The sequence below is a fragment of the Lithobates pipiens genome, unplaced genomic scaffold, assembly GCF_037356315.1.
Source record: "Lithobates pipiens isolate NorthernLeopardFrog02 unplaced genomic scaffold, aLitPip1_a1.2 Scaffold_30, whole genome shotgun sequence".
NCBI lineage: Eukaryota > Metazoa > Chordata > Amphibia > Anura > Ranidae > Lithobates > Lithobates pipiens.
The window spans coordinates 58,906,848-58,919,229 of NW_027507791.1; the positions used below are offsets into that span (position 1 = coordinate 58,906,848).

A 12,382-nucleotide genomic window follows, 5' to 3' on the forward strand; every position below is an offset into this window, starting at 1 on the left:
CCCAATGTGCCCTGATGTTCCCCAATGTGTCTCAATGTGCCCTGATGTGCCCCAATGTGCTCCAATATGCCCTGATGTGCCCCAATGTGCTCCAATATGCCCTGATGTGCCCCAATGTGCTCCAATATGCCCTGATGTGCCCCAATGTGCTCCAATATGCCCTGATGTGCCCCAATGTGCCCTGATGTGCCCCAATGTGTCCTGATGTTCCCCAATGTGTCTCAATGTGCCCTGATGTGCCCCAATGTGCCCCAATGTGCCATGATGTGCCCCAGTGTGCTCCAATATGCCCTGATGTGCCCCAGTGTGCCCTGATGTGCTTCAATGTGCCCTGATGTGCCCCAATGTGCCCCAATGTGCCATGATGTGCCCCAGTGTGCTCCAATATGCCCTGATGTGCCCCAGTGTGCCCTGATGTGCTTCAATGTGCCCTGATGTGCCTTAATGTGCCCTGATGTGCCCCCACCATTCTTCTCATTTACAAATATGACTGCTAGAACAGATAAAAAGACATTTATGGAAATTGATCAAAATTGGAGCAAACTGAATCTGGAGCAGTTGCCCAGGGCAACCAATCAGCTTCTCTTCAGTTCGTTCCGTTAAGATTTGAAAATGAAAGAGAGAAGCGGATTGTCTGCCATGCACTGCTGGTCCAGTTTTTGCCTGCACCAGTTTCGATAGATTCCCCCCCACTGTTTGGGGTCACCGGGGATGTGCTGAGAGCACATGCGTGGTAACACCAAACAATTTCCAGTGACCCCGCACATACCCGGTGACCCCGTACAGTGTGGGGGATCAAAACTGGAGCAGGCAAAAACTGGAGCAGCTGTGCATGGCAGCCATGTGCTCATTATGAGGGGCTCCCACCATCCCTGTGCTGTGCTGACTTCCTCCTGGGGCTGTACCCCTGCTGTGCTCAGTATGTCAGCACAGCACAGCACAGGGATGGTGGGAGCCCCTCATCATAAGCATAATGAGTCGACGATGACGACTGATCTGAAATTCGTAAACAAAAGTTCGTATTTCGTACAAAATTCAGATGCATGGCAATTCGTATTTCGGATCCTCCCGAATGTACGAATTTAGGGAGATTCGTACGAAACGAATCGCACATGTCTAGCTACAACCTGATCAGACAGCTCTCAGGTTAACGCTTGGACTCTCTTGGATACATAGGAGGGGTGGCTGAGAGTAAGACCCCCATACACGCTATTAGATTTTCTGCAGATCAGATTTTTGTCTTCAGATTTACCAAAACCATGTAGTGCAGGGGCCTGTCTAATTGCATACACATTGAAACTCTAATGCCCTGTACACACGGTCGGAATTTCCAATGGAAAAAGTCAGATCGGATTATGTTGTCGGCATGCTCAGAAAAAATTTGGAGATGAAAGGTATTGGCTACAAGCCTCTACGTAGTCCCGTCATATGTTTTGTACGTCACCTCGAGGAGTGGATGGATTGAAAGCAGAGCAGCCATTGGCTCGCACTGCTGCCAATGACGCGGCGCGCCGGGGGGCAAGTGATACAGCGAGCGGCTATAGCCGCCGGGTGTATCACGGGAGCGCACCCACAGATGCTTCTCACCATGCGAGGGAGCTCACATGAACGTGAGAAGTACCTGCGGGAGGAAGCAGAGACAGCCGCCGAGGGACCCCAGAAGAGCAGGTTCGGGGCCACTCTGTGCAAAACGAGCTGCACAGTGGAGGTAAGTATAACATGTTTGTTATTTTAAAAAAAATAAAAAATTTAACTTTACAATCCCTTTAAGAGATCAGCAGTGCTGAGATGCAATAAAAAATAAAAATAAAATAAATGAAAACCATGTTGTTAAAAAATGGCAATTGTTTTTGCAACAGTAGATTGTCATCAAATGGAAACAACATTAAAAAGGGCACCAACTACTCTTATTTTTCACATTCTATCTTTTTTTTTTTTTCGATCATTAGTTTCCAGATTGGATCTAATGAAATGGGGCTGTGCAGAGTGTATAGCAGACAGCTAAGATAGCGATCACATAAACTGAACAATAATACTGGCAGAATAGATCAAATACACCGCTGGATGTGTAAAAACGAGACTACAGTAACATCCAACGCCAGGACTGCAGTTCACTTCCTTCACAGGAATGTTTAGTTTACATTCAGTGAGCCGGTACAATATTGTGACTATCACATTCATGCACGCTACTCTTCCATGTTGGCATTCTGCATTTATTATTTAAAATAAAATCTCCCCATAATACATATTTTAACCACTTGCCGACCGCCGCACGCCGATATACGTCGGCACAATGGCAGCAGTGGGCAAATGGGTGTACTTGTACGTCCCTTGTAAACTAGCAAACTAGTGGGCACACGCACGCCATGTACTGCATGACCGTGCACGCAGGTCCTGCGGACTCGTTGTCCGCCATGTCCCGTGATCCTGGCATGGAGCTGTAGAACGGGGAGATGCCTATGTAAACAAGGCATTTCCCTGTTCTGCCTAGCAACATGACAGAGATCTACTGCTCCCTGTCCTGATCTTTGTCGTGTTGTAGTGAACCTATCCTCCCTACAATTAGAATCACTCCCTAGGACACACTTAACCCCTTGATAGCCCCCTAGTGTTTAACCCCCTTCCCTGCCAGTGTCATTTACACAGTAATCAGTGCATTTTTATAGAAACGGTCCCAAAACAGTGTCAAAAGTGTCCGATGTGTCCACTGCAATGTCACAGTCACGACAAAAATCACAGATCGCCACCATTACTAATAATAAAAAAATAAATAATAAGACTCCATGTACACTGGACGTTAAAATAAGGTTATAAAAATGCCAGTAGCTTTGCAGTGAGTCTTTCAACAGTTTATAACGTTTTTGCAATAGTGTTTATTAGCGTTTTTCCATGTTAGCTTTTTTTTTTTCCAGTGGATCAAAAACTTTAAAGGCTGGTGACCCGTGTTTTTGAGCGTTTATCGACGTTTATTAGCGTTTGTGAGCGTTTGGTGTTTTTTGTGGTGGGAAACGCGATTTTATGGCATTCAGAAAACAGCCCATAAACTCCACATGGGGGAACACAGTTATGCCGCGTACACACGAGCGGACTTTTCAACATCCAAAGTCCGAAGGACCGAGTCCGTCAGACTATCCGATCGTGTGTGGGCTGCAACGGACTTTTGATTCACCAAAGTCTGACGGACTTTAGAATATGGAACATGCTTCAAATTTTCCTGAAGGAACTCCGCCGGACCCGGTCCCCTTCGAAAACTCCGCTCGTGTGTATGCTACTCCGACGGACTAAAACCGACGCTAGGGCAGCTATTGGCTACTGGCTATGAACTTCCTTATTCGAGTCGGGTCATACGTCATCACGTTCGAATCCGTCGGAGTTTAGTGTGATCGTGTGTGGCCAAGTCCGTTCGGCCGAAAAGTCTGTCAGAACTCCGTCGGAACTCCGGCGGAACTCCGGCGGAAGTCTGTCGGACATAAGTCCTCTCGTGTGTACGGGGCTTTACAGCACCTCCAGGACTGACTGAATGTAATGGCAAGGAGTGTTGAGGGTGTTGGAGGGTCTATTATGGCGTTTTTTTGTGGTCAGAAAAACTACTCCTGAACGCGATTTTATGGCATTCCGAAAACAGCTCATAAACTCCACTGCTGATAAATATCCAAGAACGTCCATGTGTGCATGGACACATAGGATAATATAGAGTGGGCTGTTAAAAAAAAAAATGCCCAAACTCCAAAAAACAGCCGTTTATGAGCTCCAGTGTGCATGGAGCCTAAAAATGCTATAAATCTATCCCCTATTTTGTAGACGCTATAACTTTTGCGCAAACCAATTAATATATTCTTATTGTGATTTTTTTTTTTTTTTTACCAAAAATATGTATAATACATATCGGCCTAAACTGAAGAATTTTTTTTTTCTTTTTAAATGTTTGAGGATATTTGTTATAGCAAAAAGTAAAAACATTTTTTGTTTATAGAGCAAAAAATAAAAAACGCAGAGGTGATCAGATACCACCAAAAGAAAGCTCTATTTGTGGGAAAAAAAGGAGGTCAATTTTGTTTTGGTGTAACATCGCACGTCCGCGCAATTGTCACTTAAAACGGCGCAGTGCCGAATCGCAAATTATTCCTTTGATATGTGACCTGAATGGGCAGCTCTGGCGCTAACTTTGTGACAGTGGTTTAGCAATTGCCATGGCAGACCGTGCCGCTGCTTTGGGGCCTGTGGTGGGGGCAATATGAAAAAGTTAAAAAAGTAAAATGTGAAGTTTCCCATATAGAAGGTCTAAAGTAATAAATACTTCAAGATCATTGTCAATTACCCTTCTTTGAAAACAACCTAAAATAGGTGAACTCCGTGCCAAATTAAAGCGGTCCTCCACCCTGAAGTGGAAGATCCGCTCATCTGATCCCTCCCCCCCTCCGGTACCACAATCGGCACCTTTCAGGGGTGAGGGGGGTGCAGTTACCTGGATAATCCAGGTGTCTGCACCCACTTTCGGGACAAGACCGCCACAGACCCCCGCAGACGCCCCACCCACCCCCCCCCCGGTTGTGTTCTGGGAAACACACAGTTCCCAAGACACAGCGGGGACCAGCAGAGACACGCAGCGCGACTCGCACATGCGCAGTAGGGAACCGGGTAGTGAAGCCGCAATGCTTCACTTCCCGATTCCCTGTCAGAGGATGGTGGCGGAGGCGGCAGAGAGACGAGCGATTGTTCGTCATCTGCCGCCGACATCGCTGGACCCTGGGACAGGTAAGTGTCCATTTATTAAAAGTCAGCAGCTGCAATATTTGTAGTTGCTGGCTTTTAATATTTTTTTTTTAAAGGTGCAGAACCGCTTAAAAGTAAAATATATGAAGACAATATATAAATGTGAAAATAAAGCTACTCCCCTCAAAGTGCAGGAAACTGACTCTGTAAACTGTGTAAGTGGTATATAATACGGGGGCGTTATAACAAAATGAACATAAAGTGCTCTAGTGCTATAGTTAACAAACAATATTAATTATGCATTCATAAACCATAAATTGCTTATTTATACAAAAAATAGCAAATAAATATCAAATAAAGTCCATGTGATTGATGAAAAAATATTTTTGTAATGGATTCTTTAAACCTTCACCACTTAGCGAATCAACCGGTGAATAAGGCCGTGTACACACGCGGGGACTGTTCGCTCAACTTTGTCCGCTGAACAGTGTTTCGGCGGACAGTCCGCTCGTGTGTGGGCTTTCAGCGGACAGTTTCAGCGGACAGTCTGCTGAACAAAGTTTTTCGGAAATTCCGAAAAACTGTCCGCTGAAACTTTGTTTCAGCGAACAGTCCCCTCGTGTGTAGGCTTGTTCGTCAAACTAAGTTCCGCGCATGCTCAGAAAGGATTTACACGCCGAAGTTTTCATTGCAGTGTATAGGACGTCGTTTTCTAGTCCCGTCGTACGTGCCGTTCACGTCATCGCGCACGGTTTCAGCGGACTGTTCGTTCGTCGTGTGTGGGCAAGTCCGTCCATGCTAATTTTGAGCGGACTGTCCGCTGAAACTGTTTGACGGACAAAGTTGGGCGAACAGTCCCCGCGTGTGTACGCGGCCTAAGAGCAGGTAGCCTACTCACCAACTCACCAACTCACCATGACCCCTTTAATTAAAAAGACAGGTCAGGTGTAGCTTTGGCAGATTATGGAACTGCCGCCCTTGATGGAAACACTTTGCTTTTGATGTGCCAGGAAATGATGGATCCATCCAAAACATCCAAGCAGAGCCATAGCGTAATATTGTTTAATAAAAGATTCTATGACATAACAAAAATAAAACAGCTGAGTGGCCTCTTAGGCCCCTTTCACACATGCGGACGATATGTCCGTATTTCATCCATCCATTTGCGGATGAAATACGGGCATACATTCATCCCTATGGGATAGCGGGTGTCTGCGGATGAGCATCCGCAGACACCCGATTTCGTCCGCCTCCGCAACAGTCCGATTCTGCAGACGGAGGAAAATCCTATTTTTCTATCCGTCTGCAGAGCAGATCGGACGAACACGGACAGACGGTCCGTGCTCATCCGATCCCCATAGAGGAGAGCGGGGAGCTGACAGGGCGGTCCCTGCACAGTGTGCGGAGACCGCCCTGTCCGCAGCCAGCTCAGCGGGGACAACGGAGCGATCCCCGCTGAGCGAGCGGATCTTCACGGGGCGGATCATTACTGATCCGCCCCGTGTGAAAGAGGCCTTACATTAAAAAGTGCCTTCCCTCGGCACTGGAGGATGTGGGCATGTCAGATCGAGTGTGCTATGAGCTGGCCATTTTGCTGCCTCTAACAAGGTTCTCTAACAAACCTCTGAGGGCTTCACAGAACAGATGTATTTATACTGAGATGAAATTGCACACAGGTGGACTCCATTTACTAATTAGGTGACTTCTGAGGGCAATTGGTTCCACTAGCTTTTAGTTAGGGGTATCAGAGTGAATACAAATGTACCCCACACTTTTCATATTTATTTGTAAAAAAAAATTTGAAAAACATTTATAATTTTCCTTCCACTTTACAATTATGTGCCACTTTGTGTTGGTCTATCACATAAAATCCTAATAAAATACATTTATGTTTTTGGTTGTAACCTGACAAAATGTTTTAAATTTCAAGGGGTGTGGATATTAAATCAAGGCACTGTATGTATATACAGAAGGTTTTTGAACTGTGATAACACTGCATGCAGATATACACCTTAGTTGCAGAAATTGCAGGTGTCCTTTGTGATGCCTTCTTTAGCCTAAAATGTCGGCTCTCTTTTTCGCAATGTGATGAGTTGAACCTGTTGCATACACTACATGTTTTGTGCGTTGCCCATTCTTTTTCCACTTTGCAGAAACATGTTAAGTATACCATTTAGTGGATGGTGAGGCACACTCAGATCTACTGAGTAAAGCTTCATGCACATGGCTATACAGGAGCCATACAGTGTGCAGAGCCCGTGTAATGATATTCCTTGGAGCCCCCGTAGGCAGATGTAGTTTATTTTGTGCACTGCAGGTGGCACTGCAGCTGGAGAGGAAGTCAGCAGGAACCTCTTGGTCTCCTGGGTCAGGCATCTTGGGTCAGGCGGAGACTATTTAAAGAGGAGTTACAGCCCCCCCCCCCCCCCCATGAAAAATGAAAAGTCAGTAGCTAAAAATGCTGCTGCTGTCCAGGGAGCCTGCAATATCGGCACCCCAGCCGATCTTCAGATCGGCTGTCGGGCACAAGTGCCGCCATTCCCGCCTTTCGGTTTCACAGCTAATTCCCTACTGCGCTTTCTAATTGGTCTGGCGAAGAAGGAGGGAGGAGGGGTCAAAAACAGGTACCCACTCCCCCCCTCCCCCCTGAAAGGTGCCTTGGCATCGGAGGGAGGAGAGGGATAAGTGGAAGTTCCACTTTTGAGTGGGACTGGTTTCCATGTTTAGTGCGCTTTATGCGAGTGGGCAGTGCAGGGAAAGGTACTCTATCTGTTAGGCACAACACTAGTGGCAGTGAAAGTTTCCTAACATGCAGGGAAATCGTAGGGTCGCATCTCTTCTGGGCAGCTTCCTGATTGGGCATGAAACAGCCAGGCCACAACCGCATAGCTGCCTCTAATGCATCTTATTTGGGGGGCTGTATGTGGCAACAGCGTGCCCCAGCGATATAATTACACAGGCTCTGCATGCTGTACAGCCTCTTTATGGCCATGTGCCTAAAGTCTAAGCATACCGTTTAGTGGATGGTACAGCACATTCATAGGTCCACTGGGTAACAGAAGAGATTTTCCACCTCATCTAATCAGTATTTCATCCAATCTAACACATCTGATAGAAAATTCTACCACAGTTTTGAACCATGGAAGGACCAAATATGAAAATGTTTAGACTAGCCATGTGGTTGGCAGCTTTTGTTCACTGTGCCATCAAACGCAACCACCGTGCCCATAAATTGCCGCCACTGTGCCCCATAAAATGCAGCCACTGTGCCCCATAAATTGCCGCCACTGTGCCCCATAAAATGCAGCCACTGTGCCCCATAAAATGCAGCCACTGTGCCCCATAAAATGCAGCCACTGTGCCCCATAAAATGCAGCCACTGTGCCATTAAACGCAGCCACTGTGCCATCAATTGCCACCACTGTGCCCATCAATTGCCGCCACTCTGCCCATCAATTGCTCCCACTGGTCACCTTTTTTGATGCCTAATAGACTATGGCTCTAATCAGGTACTTCAAAACCACCCCCCGCCATTGTAATTCAGGCCCCCTGCACCCAAAAAGGGGCTATGCCCCTGAATAGAGGGTGGCAGCGGCGGCCATAGCTAGATTCATGCAAGGCATGTATCTATCTATTGGTGCTAGAGGGGGGTGGCAGGAGAGAGGGGGTGGTGCCCGTGCACCCTTATGGACACACCGCCAATGCCCGCTGTCATTGGCAGCTGTCAGATTTGTCTTCTAATTGTCTGCAGCCATGTTGCTGCATCCAGAGGCATGGCTTATCCACCTCTGAGCGGAGGAAACTACCAGCACCCCAGGTGATTGCAGCCTTAGGTTGGTTATATGCATGGCAAATTTCAGGCAATCTTGACTGATTGATCAAAGGTGGTTGCCTTAAAGTGGATGTAAACCCAAAAACACAATTGAATATATTGCAGCTTACCAGTTCTTAGATGTGATGGTTGCATTTGTTTTCTTTTTTCACTCTGCCATTACCACACTTCCTTTCCAAGGGTGAGGACTGAGCAGCGTTGTCACCCTAGGACAGGTAGCATGTTAGGACTATATAACACCTCCCTCTCTTCTCCGTTATAGGAGATAGTAGGGAATATCCATGTTACAATCTGACCATACAACCCTTATACAATCAATTTTACATTTACCAAAGCTATGTAATATGAGGCCCCTACCTAATCTATTCAATCAATTGGTATCCAAATTAGGAAGGTACTTGTACTAGCCTTTAGTAGTAGTTTTTGGTAGATCTACAGTAGAATATATAATCCAAATGTAACATATGTAATGAGCTTAAAGGAATTTATCAGCTTCCAAGATTTCTGGCTGGATGAACAGCTACATGTCAAACAGATATAAGCCCTGGTTCACACTGACTGCTGGAATTAAATTGTGCGAGTTCAGCTAAACTCGCACAATTTCATTCCCGCATGTCAGTCCCGAATTCAGGGGCGATTTCAGAGACATCTGTGCGGGTTTCTGCACAGATGTCAATAGAAATCGCACCCCAAAATCTCCAAAAGTAGTAGAGAAACTACTTTTGGGAATCAATGCGGCATCGCACCGGTTCAGACGGTGCCATTGCCTGCAAATGCCGCCGATTTGGCAAGCGATTTGACATGTTAAATCACATGCCAAATCGCATCAATGTGAACCAGGGCTCAATTTCACTGGACAAAAGGGAGCATAAGATACATTTTATGTCAGAGGTTACATACTGTACACTTCGAACCATGCACTCTACCACCTATGAGTTCGATTGACCATCTGAATTCTATCAATCGACAAGCTTTTGAAAAAATGGAATTAATAAAATAACAGCAATTTTGTCGAAAGCAACATTGATCGAGGCAGTTTCGACAAGAAGGAAGCCACCATTTATTGTCTCCAAAATGAATGGCTATTGCGATAACATTTGGATGAAAATTACAATTGATCAAATTGTATGGCCAGCTGTCAAACAATAATGAGTGTGGGTACCTCAAGTGGGACTCAATTTGGGAAATAGAGCCTCATCTATTTGATGTTAGGGAATTCAGATGTACTCACACTTGGATGGGATGTCCCGTCAGGTGAACAGAAGGGTTGGTTGAGTCCCAAGAGTGCAGGTTGTTGAACAGGAGGGTCAGTTGAGTCCCAGGGATGCAGATTGTTGAACAGAAGGGTCACCTGTGCCCCAGGGGGGGGCAGATAGTTGAACAGAAGGGTCAGTTGAGTCCCAGGGATGCAGATTGTTAAACAGAAGGGTCACCTGTGCCCCAGGGGGGACAGATAGTTGAACAGAAGGGTCAGTTGAGTCTCAGGGGTGCAGATAGTTTAACAGAAGGGTCACCTGTGCCCCAGGGGGGCAGATATTTGAACAGAAGGGTCAGTTGAGTCCCAGGGGTGCAGATAGTTGAACAGAAGGGTCAGTTGAGTCCCAGGGGGTGCAGCTAGTTGAACAGAAGGGTCAGTTGAGTCTCGGGGTGCAGATAGTTGAACAGAAGGGTCAGTTGAGTCCCAGGGGAGCAGATAGTTGAACAGAAGGGTCAGTTGAGTCCCAGGGAAGCAGATAGTTGAACAGAAGGGTCAGTTGAGTCCCAGGGGAGCAGATAGTTGAACAGAAGGGTCAGTTGAGTCCCAGGGGGTGCAGCTAGTTGAACAGAAGGGTCAGTTGAGTCCCAGGGAAGCAGATAGTTGAACAGAAGGGTCAGTTGAGTCCCAGGGAAGCAGATAGTTGAACAGAAGGGTCAGTTGAGTCCCAGGGGTGCAGATAGTTGAACAGAAGGGTCAGTTGAGTCCCAGGGGGTGCAGCTAGTTGAACAGAAGGGTCAGTTGAGTCTCGGGGTGCAGATAGTTGAACAGAAGGGTCAGTTGAGTCCCAGGGGAGCAGATAGTTGAACAGAAGGGTCAGTTGAGTCCCAGGGAAGCAGATAGTTGAACAGAAGGGTCAGTTGAGTCCCAGGGGAGCAGATAGTTGAACAGAAGGGTCAGTTGAGTCCCAGGGGGTGCAGCTAGTTGAACAGAAGGGTCAGTTGAGTCCCAGGGGGTGCAGCTAGTTGAACAGAAGGGTCAGTTGAGTCTCGGGGTCCAGATAGTTGAACAGAAGGGTCCGTCCCAGGGATGCAGATAGTTGACAGTATAGATGGTTGAGTCCCAAGGATTCAGATAGTTTAACAGGAGGGTCAGTTGAGTCCCAGGGGAGCAGATAGTTGAACAGAAGGGTCAGTTGAGTCCCAGGGATGCAGATAGTTGACAGAGTAGATGGTTGAGTCCCAAGGATGCAGATAGTTGAACACAAGGGTCAGTTAAGCACCAGTAGCACAAGTAGTTGAACAGAAGGGCAGGGGCACTGATAGTTGAACAGAAGGGTCAGTTGAGTCCCAGGGATGCAGATAGTTGAACTTCAGAAGTGCCAGTTGTGTCCCAGGGAAGCAGGTAGTTTAGAAGTTGGATACTTAGTATGATGGATAAAGGTCCCAGCAGCCGCATACACTTTGTGAGTCTTCTTGTTGAGTAAATCCTTTTGTATAGGGATATGGTGGAGGACGCAGAGTCTGTCTGTACAGGAACGAGGGGCTGAGCTGTGTGTTATCTGGGGCTGGGAGGAGGCTGCAGGAAAAGTGTTGAAGCTCGGAATTCACAGGAAGTTTTCACAAGGAAGCTCTACAGAGGATGCAATTTGGCAAAATGACAAAGTGTCAGCACACAGAATGGGCAGACCAATAGGACATAAACACAACAACAGGGAAAATAGGGAATATTGGGGACAACAGATTTCTCCTTCATATTTCTGTATGGAGTTCTGCTCTACAGTCTCCTAATATAAAATTCAGGATAGTGTACAAATGTCCAAAATAAAAACTAGAAACATTTTACTGACCTTTCCTTACATTTTAGGGGCTTTGCATATTCACTTTACAATGTTGGGGGGTAAAGAACACACAATTCAGAAGCTATAGAAACTTTCTAATTCTCCCCATGTTCCAATATTACATTGCAGACTTCAACCACAGAATAATTGTATAGTTGAGGGTTAGATCGGTCCAAAACATTAATTTAACCCCTTCAGCCCCAGAAGATTTTAACCCATTCCTGACCAGAGCACTTTTTGCGATACAGCACTGCGTCGCTTTAACTGATTGGTTTGCACAAAAGTTATCGTGTCTACAAAATAGGGGATAGTTTTATGGCATTTTTATTAATTTTAATATTTTTTTATTTTATTTTTTTACTAGTAATAGCGGTGATCAGTGGTTTTTATTGTGACTGCGACATTATGGCGGACACATCGGACATTTTTGACACATTATACAGCAATCAGTGCTATATAAATGCAGTGAGTCCTGTGTAAATGACACTGACAGTGAAGGGGTTAACTACTAGGGGGTAGTGTAGGGGTTAAGTGTGTCCCGGGCATGTGGGGGGGGGGGGCGTGGCTACATGTGACACTGATCTCTGATCCCGATTACACCTACTTAACATACACTGACCTCACCTACATACACTGACCTCACCTACATACACTGACCTCACCTACATACACTGACCTCACCTACATACACTGACCTACCTGACATGCATACACCTACCTAACATACATACACTGACCTTACCTACATTCACTGACCTAACATACATAGACTGACCTCACCTAGATATACTGACCTAACATA

General features: G+C 46.2%; 1 protein-coding gene across 2 annotated transcripts in view; it reads right to left on the bottom strand.

Moving 5' to 3' along the window:
* The window catches only part of LOC143942888 (uncharacterized), a 199,022-nt gene extending 187,709 nt beyond the window's left edge, over positions 1 to 11,313 (bottom strand). For both annotated transcript variants that reach the window (XM_077464294.1, XM_077464293.1), the window contains exon 1: positions 9,777 to 11,313. The gene's annotated coding sequence lies outside the window, so the exon portion shown is untranslated. The remainder of the gene's footprint in view (positions 1 to 9,776) is intronic.
* Positions 11,314 to 12,382: the final 1,069 nt, after the last annotated feature.